Raw genomic sequence first — 12,319 nt, forward strand, 5'->3', positions numbered from 1 at the left:
TGAGTCATTTTGATTCCATCTATGGACAGCTAGGACTACATTCAGCCTTATTCTGCAACTGCATCTACAGAAGCTTGCTTTCCCTTATCAATGCTTCCTCTATGCTATGCGGCTTTTGGCATTCTCATAAAATTCCACGCACTCTGTCTCAGTTCCAAACTGACTTGCTGACAAGCCTTCTGGCTAGCTATAAAGTCTATTATAACTTTGTACCATATTGCTCAAATTTATGTTACTCCATTTTGGAAAAGATAAAAAGTGAATAAGAATAGGTTCCTTTTTATAACCCCCACTTTAAATCTTTTCTTTTCCTCTTCTTCAAAACAAGGATGTCTGGCTATGGTTATACACATATGTAATTCCTAATTTTTGGAAAGGCTGGTTGATATCTTGAGCTCATGACTATTGAGATGTAAGGGGAGAAGTTGATTAGGTGTCTGTATTAAAACTGACACCAACTTGTGGACTCCTCACAGTTAGATTGATTAAAGAAGAAGAGCTAATTGATTCATGTGGGACATCTAGCAAGTCAAGGCACCTGTGTCAATCAATAGTAGGGCAGGGCCAGTCAATAGCCATTGCACCTCCAGCCTGTGAAATATGGAGACTTTCATTAAATTAAATTAAACAATTTTCCTGTCAGCAGATGTTTACAGAAGCAGATAGTATTCACCATGACAAAGGGCAAGAAACAAGTTTAAAGCTTTCTATTGCACATGGAAGAAATGGTATCTATAGGTCGAATTGCTACTTTTTCAAATTAAAAAATGCCACTTAGAATAAACAACAAAGAGAAAGAATGAATGATAAGGACTAATGATAACATGAATAGGAACAATGACAAAAGATGATAGAAAGAAGCCAAAATTTTCTAACTCTTATTCTATTTAATTTATCATGGAGAACAACCTGCAGATCCCAGACATAGGAATTGGAACTGTGATATCATTGGTTTGGGATTCCTAAGTGATGAAATTCTTTCAACTATGAGAATTGTTGAAATTTATATAAAATTTATAGTTTCAAAAAGTTGTTAGAGAACAATCTTAAGTGAATAGCCCAGGATTACAAAGCCAAGATGTGTCATAGAAAAGGCTTAAACACGTCTTCTATGCTTTGAGAACAATTAACCTATCAGTAGCATCATACATCTACTTAAGAAATGAGGGAATATCCAAAGAAAAGAGGAAATGGTACAGGGGAACCTGGAAACATTGCAAGCCCAAGTTACCAGTTCTGAACAAATGGTATTTGAGGGCATTGAATTTTAAATCAATATCAATGATTTTTAAAACTTCATAGAAAATAGCATCCCATCAGAGTTGGGATAACCAAACTGATGGGGCTATCAGAGATGGGATGGTCATCCCCATTTTGGTTCAGATTCTTAACACCCCTTTTCTAAACTATTGTAGTAATTTGGTGATGAGTTTTCTTGTCTCAAATCTCTCCTTATTCCAGTCCATCCTCCATTCAGTCACCAAAGTGATTTTCCTGAAGTGAAAGTTAGATTATGTCCTGCTTAGAATTTCTCAGATGGCCAGACAAAAGAGATGGAAAACTTTCAGTGGCACAAAGCTATAAGGAACAGTTTATCTATTAGATTAGACAACTGGGATTAAAAAAAAACACTAAAAATAAATATAAAACCCATAAACCTTGACAGGCTAGAAGACAATCTATAAAGATGAATGTTCAGGGATAAATGTATCTTTATATTTGAGTTAAAAAGGAAGAACAAAATGGAGTACAAGTACAGGATGGAAAGGATAGAGGTAGACAAAAATTCAAGTAAGAAAAGACCTTGGATTATAATGGATTACAACCACAATGGTTATTTATCAGCCATGTCACATTGCAGTCAAAGAAGTAAATGAAGGCTTTAGCTTTATCAATAGGGCATAGCATCCTGAGCAAGTGAAGCAATCATTTCACTGCACTCTATTTTTGGTCAGAATTGGCTGTTTGTATTGTTTTTTTGATGACGTTTGAGAAAAAAAAATTGACAAATTAGGATGTACCTAGGGGAGGGGATCTGGTTTAATCAAAGATGTGGAAACATTGCTTTATGAGCATCTGTTAAAAAAAATGAGCAGGGATCTTTATTTGTCTTTGGCAAAAGAAATCTTAGAAAAAAAAATAATGTCTATTTGAAGCTCTGTCATCTGGAATAGAGAGTATAATTTTTTATTCTTGACCCTATGTTGAAGTGGGAAGAGGGACTAAGAAAAATAGATGGAAGTGGCCAAGATGAAGATGTCAGTTTAATGAAACAGTTATTTCTTAGCAATCATCATTATCTCAAAATTGAATGGATTGTCTCAAAAAAGTAGTGAATTTCAAGCCATTCTCCATTTAATAAATGATCAAAGAATTTAAACAACCAATTTTCAGATGCAGAAATTGAAACCATTTCTAGTCATATGAGAAGGTGCTCTAAAATCACTATTGATCAGAGAATGCAAATTAAGACAACTCTGAGGTATCATTTATATACCTTTCACATTGTCTAAGATAACAGGAAAAGATAATGACGAATGTTAGAGGGTATATGGGAAAACTGGGACACTGATACATTGTTGGTGAAGTTGTGAACTCATTCAAACATTCTGGAAAGAAATTTGAAACTATACTCAAAGGGCTATCAAAACGTGCATACCCTTTAATCCAGCAATGTTTCTACTGGGCTTATATACCAAAGAGATCTTAAAGGAGGGAAAGGCACCCACATGTGCAAAAATGTTTGTGGCAGCCCTCCTTGTAGTGGCTAGAAACTGGAAACTGAGTGGATTCCCATCAATTGGAGAATGGCTGAATAAGTTATGGTATACGAATGTTATGGAATATTATTGTTCTGTAAGAAATGACCAACAGGATGAATACAGAAAGGCCTGAAGAGACTTACATGAACTGATGCTGAGTGAAATGAGTAGGACCAGGATATCATTGTAGATGGCAATAACAACATTATACAATGAACAATTATGATGGACATGTCTCTTTACAACAATGAAAGGATTGAGGACAGTTCTTCTAATCATCTTGTGATGAAGAGAGCCATCTACACCCAGAGAGAACTGTGGGATCTGAGTGTTGATCACAACATAGCATTTTCACTCTTTTTGTTGTTGTTTGCTTTTATTTTGCTTTCTTTCTCATTTTTTTCCTTTTTGATCTGATTTTTCTTGTGCAGCAAGATAACTTTGTGTGTATATATATATATATATATATATATATTCACATATATAACAAAATATATGTTAAATCCAATATAGGTATACCCACACATGTAGGTATACCTATATTGGATTTAAGCACATGTATGTATACCTATATTAGATTTAACATATATTTTTAACATGTTAAACAGCTATTAGATTACTCCTCTCTAGGGGAGGGAGGGTGGAAATTTGGAACACAAGGTTTTTCCAAGGTCAGTGTTGAAAAATTATCCATATATAAGTTTTGAAAATAAAAAGCTTTAATAAAAAATTTTCTAAAGTAATGAATTTAAGAAAACAGAGACAAAAGAACAGCATACTAATGACTATAACAATATAAATAAAAAGTCTATCATTTAAAAAAATAGTGAGTTTTCCATATCTCCAAGCAAAGATGAAATGAATAATGGTTTGAAAAAATGTTATTGAGAGATTTCCTGCCACATATGTGCCCAATTTTAAGATACTGGTCTTTTTTCACTCTGACATTTTATGGTTTTAGATTCAGTTCTCTCCATTCTATTCTTGCCGATCATTTTTATCTATATTTTGTCACTCTTTCTCTTCTGAGAATAACATAGAGAAAAGTTATCATTCCCATAAAACCTCCAAAATTGTGAATAGACTTAAGTAATGAGCTTTAAAGTAATTAGATGACTTGTTCTAAATATAGCTTAAAAACTCTAGCCTGAAATGTAAGATGATAGGAAAAACTAAATGTAAAACTGATTTTTCATCTTTTTTTCCCCTTTTTGTTACTGAATTTGCTTACAAATAGAAATAGAAACAAGTAGAAAAGAATTGCACATGAAAAAAAATTTAAATGTAAACAAATTGAATACATTATTTCCAAAGCCAACTTGCAAGTGTTTCCTCCTTCCTCTGAATCTTCTTCCTTTCTTCTATTTACATCAAATGTATCTCAATTATGTTCTTTTCTCTTGTGTTCTTTGCTTTAGAAAAATCCTCTTTTCCATTTTCAAAAATCTCCATTGCAGAAAATAAGCATACTCAAGAAAAATATATCCACCCACTCACTGTCTGAAAATCCACATCTCATTCTGAACCTCTAGTTCAATACCGCTCTAACAAGAGAATCAAGGCATGACTTATTATTTCAAGGATGACATGGCTGATTATTGTATTGATTAGAATTCTTAAATATTTCAAAGCTACTCATTCTTTAGTTGTATACATTTTTTTCTGGTCCTGCCCACTTCACTTTGCATCAGTTAATACTATTCCCAGATTTCTATGAATCCATCTTTATTACAGTGCCTTATTAGGCAATACTATTTCACTGCAGGTATATAAGTAGTCATTTCTAAACTGATGTGGGAACTTAATTTCTAGTTCTTTGCTACAATAAAAAATTTGTTGCCACAAATATTTTTAATATTCCCTTTTCCTTTGATCTATTTAGAGTATAAGCCTATTAATGGTTTCTCAAAGTCAAAAAGTATGCACAATTGAGTGAATTTGGAGGTATTGTTTGAAAATGTGTTCATTTTCATCAGATCAATTAAAACTCCAACAGTGGTGTACTAGTATGCCTGCTTTCCAAGTCAATTATTTCTGATAGCATCCACCCTACATATTATTATATTTTTCTAATCTTTTGACTTTATTCTAATATTCCCTGTCATCTGGAATCATGCTCAGTGAATCTGCTATATGGATAAAATTTTCTACTTGATCTTCTAAGCTATATACTCTTTTTTGTTTGTTTTCTTCCCTCTAGAACTTTTACATTTTATGTTTTAACATATTTCATTTTTAAATTTCATCTCATTTCATTTTCTAATCTCTTATTTCATTTTCTCCAGGTAGCTTAGTAGTTTTAGTAGCAAAATAACTTCTTCCCCCAAGGCTTTGCTTGTACTTGTTATGAATATTACTGTCTTCTTTTAGCTTTGCTCCTTCACTGTCAATAGTGTACATAGATATTGAAGTTTTATATTACTTAATAAGTTACAATTTTATAATTTCCATAAGTGATTGCCAAACACTGTTAGACAAAACACCCTATTTATTATAAGCAAACTTGTAAATTTCTCCACTTAGGGTAAGAGTGGCTTTAGCTTCTCCAAATTCAAAATTTTACAAGTATTCATCAAGGTTAAGACGACTTTGTGATCTTGCCCAAATAGTAAGTCCCAAAGGGCCTTACAATTAAAAATAACAAGGTGCTTGCCTACTTTTATTTCAATAGAAAGTTATTTATAGTAAAGCAAATAAATTCTTATTAAATATTTGTTTTCAAACATTTTTGCCACATTCCTTTAACAGTTTAATTCATAATCTAACAGCAATCAACCAGATTAAAAGAAGTTATTCTCTAAATCTATTTCTGATACAATGGTTTCCCAAATGTCATAATATTAGAAAAATTTCAGAAAAACAATAACAACATATACAATATTCCATATGCAAAACTTGAAACAAAATTTATTATCAGATGACATTAATTCAGTCGAATGCATTTTCAAATCATCTTCCATAGAAAATCATTCATGTGATCACTTTGGCAACTGTATTAATCAAACTTAAAATTCAGTATATAATAATCTAGTTTGAAGTAATTATATTCAATTAAAATAATAATAATAATAATAAGTTATTTATATAATTCTGACTTGTCATGTGCCAAGTACTGGGTTTAGCACTTCACAATTATTTCTATCATGTTGGTTGAGGTTGGAAAAAGGATCCCAAAAGTTTGGGTGTCTCAAAAGAAGTTGCATGCTGGAACCCATTTCCTAATCAAGGGGCAACGTTTATTGTAATTGTAATGCCATTACAAGTATAAATTCCAAGAGAATTTAGAAAAGCCACAAAAGCAAAGAGGCACATTTATCAGTTCTTCATGTTATAGATATGCTAATTGTATGGCCCAGAGGTAGGACCAAAGAATGATCTTTGGAATTTGGTTCTCACTGAACAACAGATTATTTAACTGACTGTCTACAATGAATGGAGGACTAGGATTCACTATTGTCTCAAGAGTTTGGTCCATGGGACTACTCTGAGGCCAGGAGACTTCAGAATTAGACAGATTTTTAATTCTTATATTGGGTGTGGGAGTTCCTTGAGGCAGACTCCAAAGCCAGAAGATGTAGAATTACTGACATTGTTAAAGCAGAAGCTCCCTAAGGTGAGGCCCCTCAAAATCATTGCTGTCTCCCTTAGAATTAATGAGATCCTCACAACAGCCTTATTAGGTAGGTGCCATCATTATCCCATTTTATACTTGAGGAAATTGAGGTAAACAGGTTAAGTGACTTGCTGAAGATCACACAGCTAATAAGTTTACATTTTTATTTTTTTCCTAGGTTATTTTTACCTTCTGAATCCAATTCTTCTTGTGCAACAAGAGAACTGTTTGGTTCTGTACACATATATTGTATCTAGGATATACTCTAACATATTTAACATGTATAATAAGATTGCTTGCCATCTAGGGGAGGGGTGGAGGGAGGGAAGAGAAAAATTGGAACAGAAGGGAGTACAAGGGATAATGTTGTAAAAAATTACTCAGGCATATGTTCTGTCAAAAAAAAAAGTTATAATTATAAAATAAAATAAAATAAAAATAAAAAAAATTGTCTTTCTTACTCCGGTGGACATAGATTAAAGTCTTCTTATTTTCTTAACCTATTACTCTCTGCTTAACCATTTCCATCTGGTTTCTACAAACCAGGAGAAAGGAAAGAGAAAAAAAAAATTCTTTCCTTTTCCTTATGTCTTTATAGCTGCCTTCTCCAACCAAGTTAGGGTGGTGGAATTTAAATGATTCTCATATGTTTCCTCCTTGTCTCCCACATAGAAGCTGATGAAAGGTCATTGAGTGTAAATAGATCCATTTCCAGATTTGATTAGTCTATACTCTGCTTTTCTGTATTGTTTAAGCAACTTTTTTCAGTGAGATGTTTTACTTTAGCCTTCCCAAAAGGTACTCCCCAGGTCTTCCAGTCATAGTCAACATTTATCCCCCTTTAATCACAGCAAAGTCTGGTTCTGGTCATAGTGGGAATAAGGTTGGTACTCCCTAATACTTAAGGGAAGATGGTGGGGGAGGGGGAGTTGGGAGAGATGCTTATGGTTCCTTTTTGTTTTGTTTTTTTTTCTAAATCTCCTTTTTCATTCCTTAACTCCTTCTATTCTGTCTTTTCCACAGAGTGTAATCTAGTCTTTGCTGTAAGATAATAATTGCTGTTTCAAATTACCTCTCAATGTAACTAAAAATCCTATTTTTTTTGTCCAGGCTGGTGCCCTTTACTCTTATTTTTAGTATCAAAGGTCCTGACTTATATCCTGCTGAAATTTATCCGAAATTTTTTCCCATCATTAGGAGCCTCCTTGCCTAGTTATAGATAAAACTGACATTTTTCTTATCCTAAGTTTTTTTCAGCTTATCTACTCAAGAATCCATAGAAAACTCACTCCTCTTGACCCCTTCTGAGTATCTGTATTTCCTGAAAACTCATTTCTTTACCAGACTCTTCTGGGCACCTGATGCTTTAACTTTTTTATGCACAAATGAGAAGAAAAAATGTCTAAATTTGAGTTTGAGAACCTATTTCTCCTTTACCTTCCAGAGCTTGAGGAGTTCAATTCTCCCAACATTTCATCACACCTAGCTGACTACTAGAAAAGTGTACTCTTGACCTTGATAGAATAAAAAACCCTGGTGAGTCTGAGGAAGATTCCCCAGTGAAAGTGCCTGGCAAAGTGATTCCTCTAACTGAACTCATAAAAACTTGTTAAAAGAAAATCTTTGTTCAGGCCTTTGTCCTCAATAATAAAGCCAGCTCAAAGAAAATTAAAAGTAGTTTATTATAGAACCCAAGGCAAAGGTGCTTAAAATGTAGCTAAGCAATGAAATTCACTTTTATTCATATTTTTATGCATGAATAATTAGGTGAAAAGCAATTCTGATAAGTCCGCATTGCTAGCATCACAGCTCCTTTGTAATAACAATTCCCATCATAGGGAAATGAGACTATAAATAAGAGAAAGGATCAAAGTACTTGTACATCTGTGCTGATTGGCAGGTAGTTAAAAAAACAAGGGGATAGGATAAACATTTATTATGATTCTTCAGTCACAATGCACTATTTGTGACTCCAAAGATCCTTTTCTCCAAGTTTGTTGTTTCCATGACACTCTCTATCCATCACATCCTCTGCCTTCTTCTTTCACCTTCAGTTTTTCCAAACATCAGGGGTCTTTTCCAATAAGTCCTGTCTTCTTATTATGCAGCTAAAGTGTTTAAGTTTCTGCTTCAGTATTTGCCCTTCCGGTGAAAAATCTCAATTAATTTATTTAAATATTAACCGATTTGATATTCTTGCACTTCAAGGGATTCTGAAGTCTTTTCCAGGATAATTTGAAAACATCAGTTCTGTGGTGGTCAGTTTTCCTTATAATCTACCTCTTAAACCACAAATTGTTACTGGAAGAAACAAATCATTGACTATACATACCTTTGTAGCCAAGATTTTATTTATGTATTTTTTATGTAAAATTTCAATACAGGTTTTTTACTCTCTTCTTTTACTTCAAAAGCTTCTTAGTTCTTTTTTCATTTTCTGCCATTAGAGTGAATATGTGAGATTATTGATATTTCTCCTACCAACCATAAATCAGGCTTTTGTCTCATCTAGCCTAGCAATTTGTATAATGTACTCTGAATAAAAGTTAAATAAGGTGACAGCACACAACCTTTTCATACCCTTTTTTTTACAATCTTAAACCAATTAGTTGTTCCATGTTCAGTTCTAATTCTTGCTTTTAGCCCACACAAATTCCCCAGGAGACAAGATGAACTAATATTCTTATCTCCTTAAAGACTTGCAACATTTTGTTGTGATACACACGATCAAAGGCTTTAGTGTAGACTATGGAATAGAAATATGTTTTTTTTTCCATAATCCAGCAAATGTTGGCAATTTTGTCTCTATTTCTCCTGTCTTTCTAAAAACCATCTTGCTTTTCTGGTAATTCTCAATTCATCCATTACTGAAGCCCAACATGCAGAATCTTGAACTTAAAATCATACTGGCATGTAAAATGAGTACCATGATTCAGTAATTTGAACATTTCTTAATATTGTCTTTCTTTAGGACTGGGACATAAATTAATCTTTTCCAAACCAGTGGCCCCTGTTGAATTTTTCCAAATTTTCTGGCATATTGGCAGTACTGGCATTTCTAGCATCACTTTAACCAGCAAACAGCTCTTGGAGTTTTTAAATAGTTCAGCTGTAATTCATTCACTTCCCACTAGTCCTATTATTAGTAATGTTTCCCAAGGCCCCCTAAACTTCATTAAACTACCTGACACCTTTTCCTACACACTAGCTTTCACTATTTGAAAGAGAAGGAAAATGGAAACAATGAGATGACTCGGACTAACTTAACATATGTCTCAATACTCTCATACCTTAACACATGTCTCAATACTCTCATACCATTATATTAATTTGTATTTCCTTTTATATACATATCATCATTTTACCTTAATTCACCATTCAAATAGCAGCAGCCATATATTCATTTCAAAATTCCTTTTCTTTCCTTTTTTTTCTGTATGTCTCTTACGCAAATATATATATATATATATATATATATATATATATATATATATATATATATATATATATATATATGCAACCTTTCAGCCACTTTTTTTGTTGTTTTTTTTAGTTGAACTATTCACAAATTCAAGTTCCTATTGAAGAAAAGGAGGACTATTTGTAGTACTAGAATTTAGCCACTGATCAACATTCTTGCTGTGTAATATACTGGGTTGTTTTGTTGTTATTTTTATATTATGGAGTAATATCTCAAATTTATTAATATCACCAACAACAAAATACCAGGACCCAGATCCAGTTCTCCCCACTATATGATTCATTTTCAAATCATTTGTTTGGAATCAGTGTTTATTTTTTTGTAAAATAAAATTAGGTCCCCATGGTAGACCATTAAAGTCTATTTAAATCATAATATAAAAGAAAGCAGCTTAGTATAGTGGACAAAGAAATAGTCTTGAAGTCCAGATGGCCTGAGTTTAAGTTCAATTTCTGTCAGGTTCAGTGTATGGTGACCCTGGGCAAGTTATTTGTTCATTTCAAAGTACTCCCAGATACTGCTTGTTTATTATTTACTTCAATATAGTTGATATTTAATAGGCTTTAATATACTATCTCAATGGATGCCAACAATAGCTATAATAGTACTATTTTTACTAAGGAGTAAAATGGAGTTTAGTGGTTAAATGATTAGCTTTGCAAGGCTAGTCTATGTGTTTCCTCCCTAAGTTCCTTTTTACTCTAAGGAGAGACAGCTCTAACAAAGGAGTCCCAGCCCATCAAAGGGTCTGAATTAAATTAAATGTAATTGGAAAATGTTTAACAAAATAAGTAAAAATACAGTGCAGCATAATATTAATTTCATTTTTATGTTACTGTGTGTCCTGCAGGGATGTTTCTGAACTACTACTTTGAACTAATATAGCTGTTAAGAAGTTTAATTACAGCCCAGGGATTCAGAATAGCTTTGTTGTTGCACATTCCTTTAAGTCTCTACTCTTTTCAACTCATTTGGGGTTTTCCTGCAGGGATATTGGAATGGTTTGCCATTTCCTTCTCCAACTAATTTTACAGTTGAGGAAACTGAGGCAAACAAGGTTAATGACTTGCTCAGGGCCACACAGCTACTTAGTGTCTGAAACAAAAACTGCACTTGGGTCTTCATGACTCTAGGTCCAGTACTATCCATTAAACCATCTAGAAGACCAATTACTTCCTTAAAGAGATGGGATGGTAACTATGGGCTCCCAGCCCTCAAGTCAAGAGGACCTGAGTTCACATCTGGTCTTGCATAGCTCTGTGACCCTGGGCAAGTCACTTAACCCCAATTGCTTCAGCAAAAAACAAAAGAAAACAAAATATCCTTTTGATTGTGATCAGGATGACAATATCTAATTCAAAATAAACATATGACAAATTCACAATGGCCATTCTCTTTGGCAAAAGGTAGATTTATATAGACAAAGAGATTACAGACAAAATGAAGGTATATAATAGACATTAATAATGATAAATATGAAATATAGTTGGGAGAATATATAGTTAGAAAGGGAAAAAAAAGGTGCCCAGGAAAACTCCCAATTAACCAGATGAAAGGAAATATTCCATGAGGTAGGAAAAAGCCATTGTCTGGAGGATTAGACTGAACACAGTTAGTGAGGGTAAGGAGAAAGGTGCCATTAAAGGGAAGGCATTATGAGGAGAGAGAAAGAATACTATTATAGTGGGCTTAGTCCTGAAAAGAATTTAGTAAAGCTCCTCATCATAACCAGATCCTTTATAGTGGTTATATAACCTTGAGGTTCCTCAGACACAAAGGTGGGAAATCAAAAGGGAGGGTCACACCTGGAAAACAGGTCGCAGATCCTGTTTGAAGATATATCAATTGAAATGGTCTGAGAAAGCTAACTTTCTTATGGCATGCAATTATGATTGATGGAGTTTACAATTTTTAAACTTTGGCATGTAATTATGATTGAAGGAGTTTACAATTTTTAAATATCTATCTATCTATCTATCTATCTATCTATCTAGTATTATAGTACTAAGACACTCTGGGAAAATTAAATTCCACCAAGGTTGTCTCAAAGGTTGATGTGACTGCCTGTAAAGATACTAAACTAAATTGAAGACAGGATGGATGAATTAATAATATACTGATTTAACATTTGAATAAGTCACATCATGTCTCTCATTTTATTTCCTTTTTGCCCCTTTTCAATTACCTTTTGTATGATATCCATGATCATTGGTATATTTCCTTCAAAGTAGGGTTTCTTTTTCATTTTGATGGCACATGTAGCCCCAGCACTGAGCACAATGCCTGACATGGTTATTAAGTAAGCATTTAATAAATACTTGCTTATCTCCTTCCTTCCTTCTCCTCCTTTCCTCTTTTCCTTCTTTTCTTCTTTCCCTCTTTCTCTTTTTCTCCTCTCCTTCCCTCATTCCTTCCTTCCTTCTTTTCTTTCTTCCTTCTATATACTGTTCATATTTGTTGGAT

Source organism: Sminthopsis crassicaudata, chromosome 4, assembly GCF_048593235.1.
Source record: "Sminthopsis crassicaudata isolate SCR6 chromosome 4, ASM4859323v1, whole genome shotgun sequence".
Lineage (NCBI taxonomy): Eukaryota > Metazoa > Chordata > Mammalia > Dasyuromorphia > Dasyuridae > Sminthopsis > Sminthopsis crassicaudata.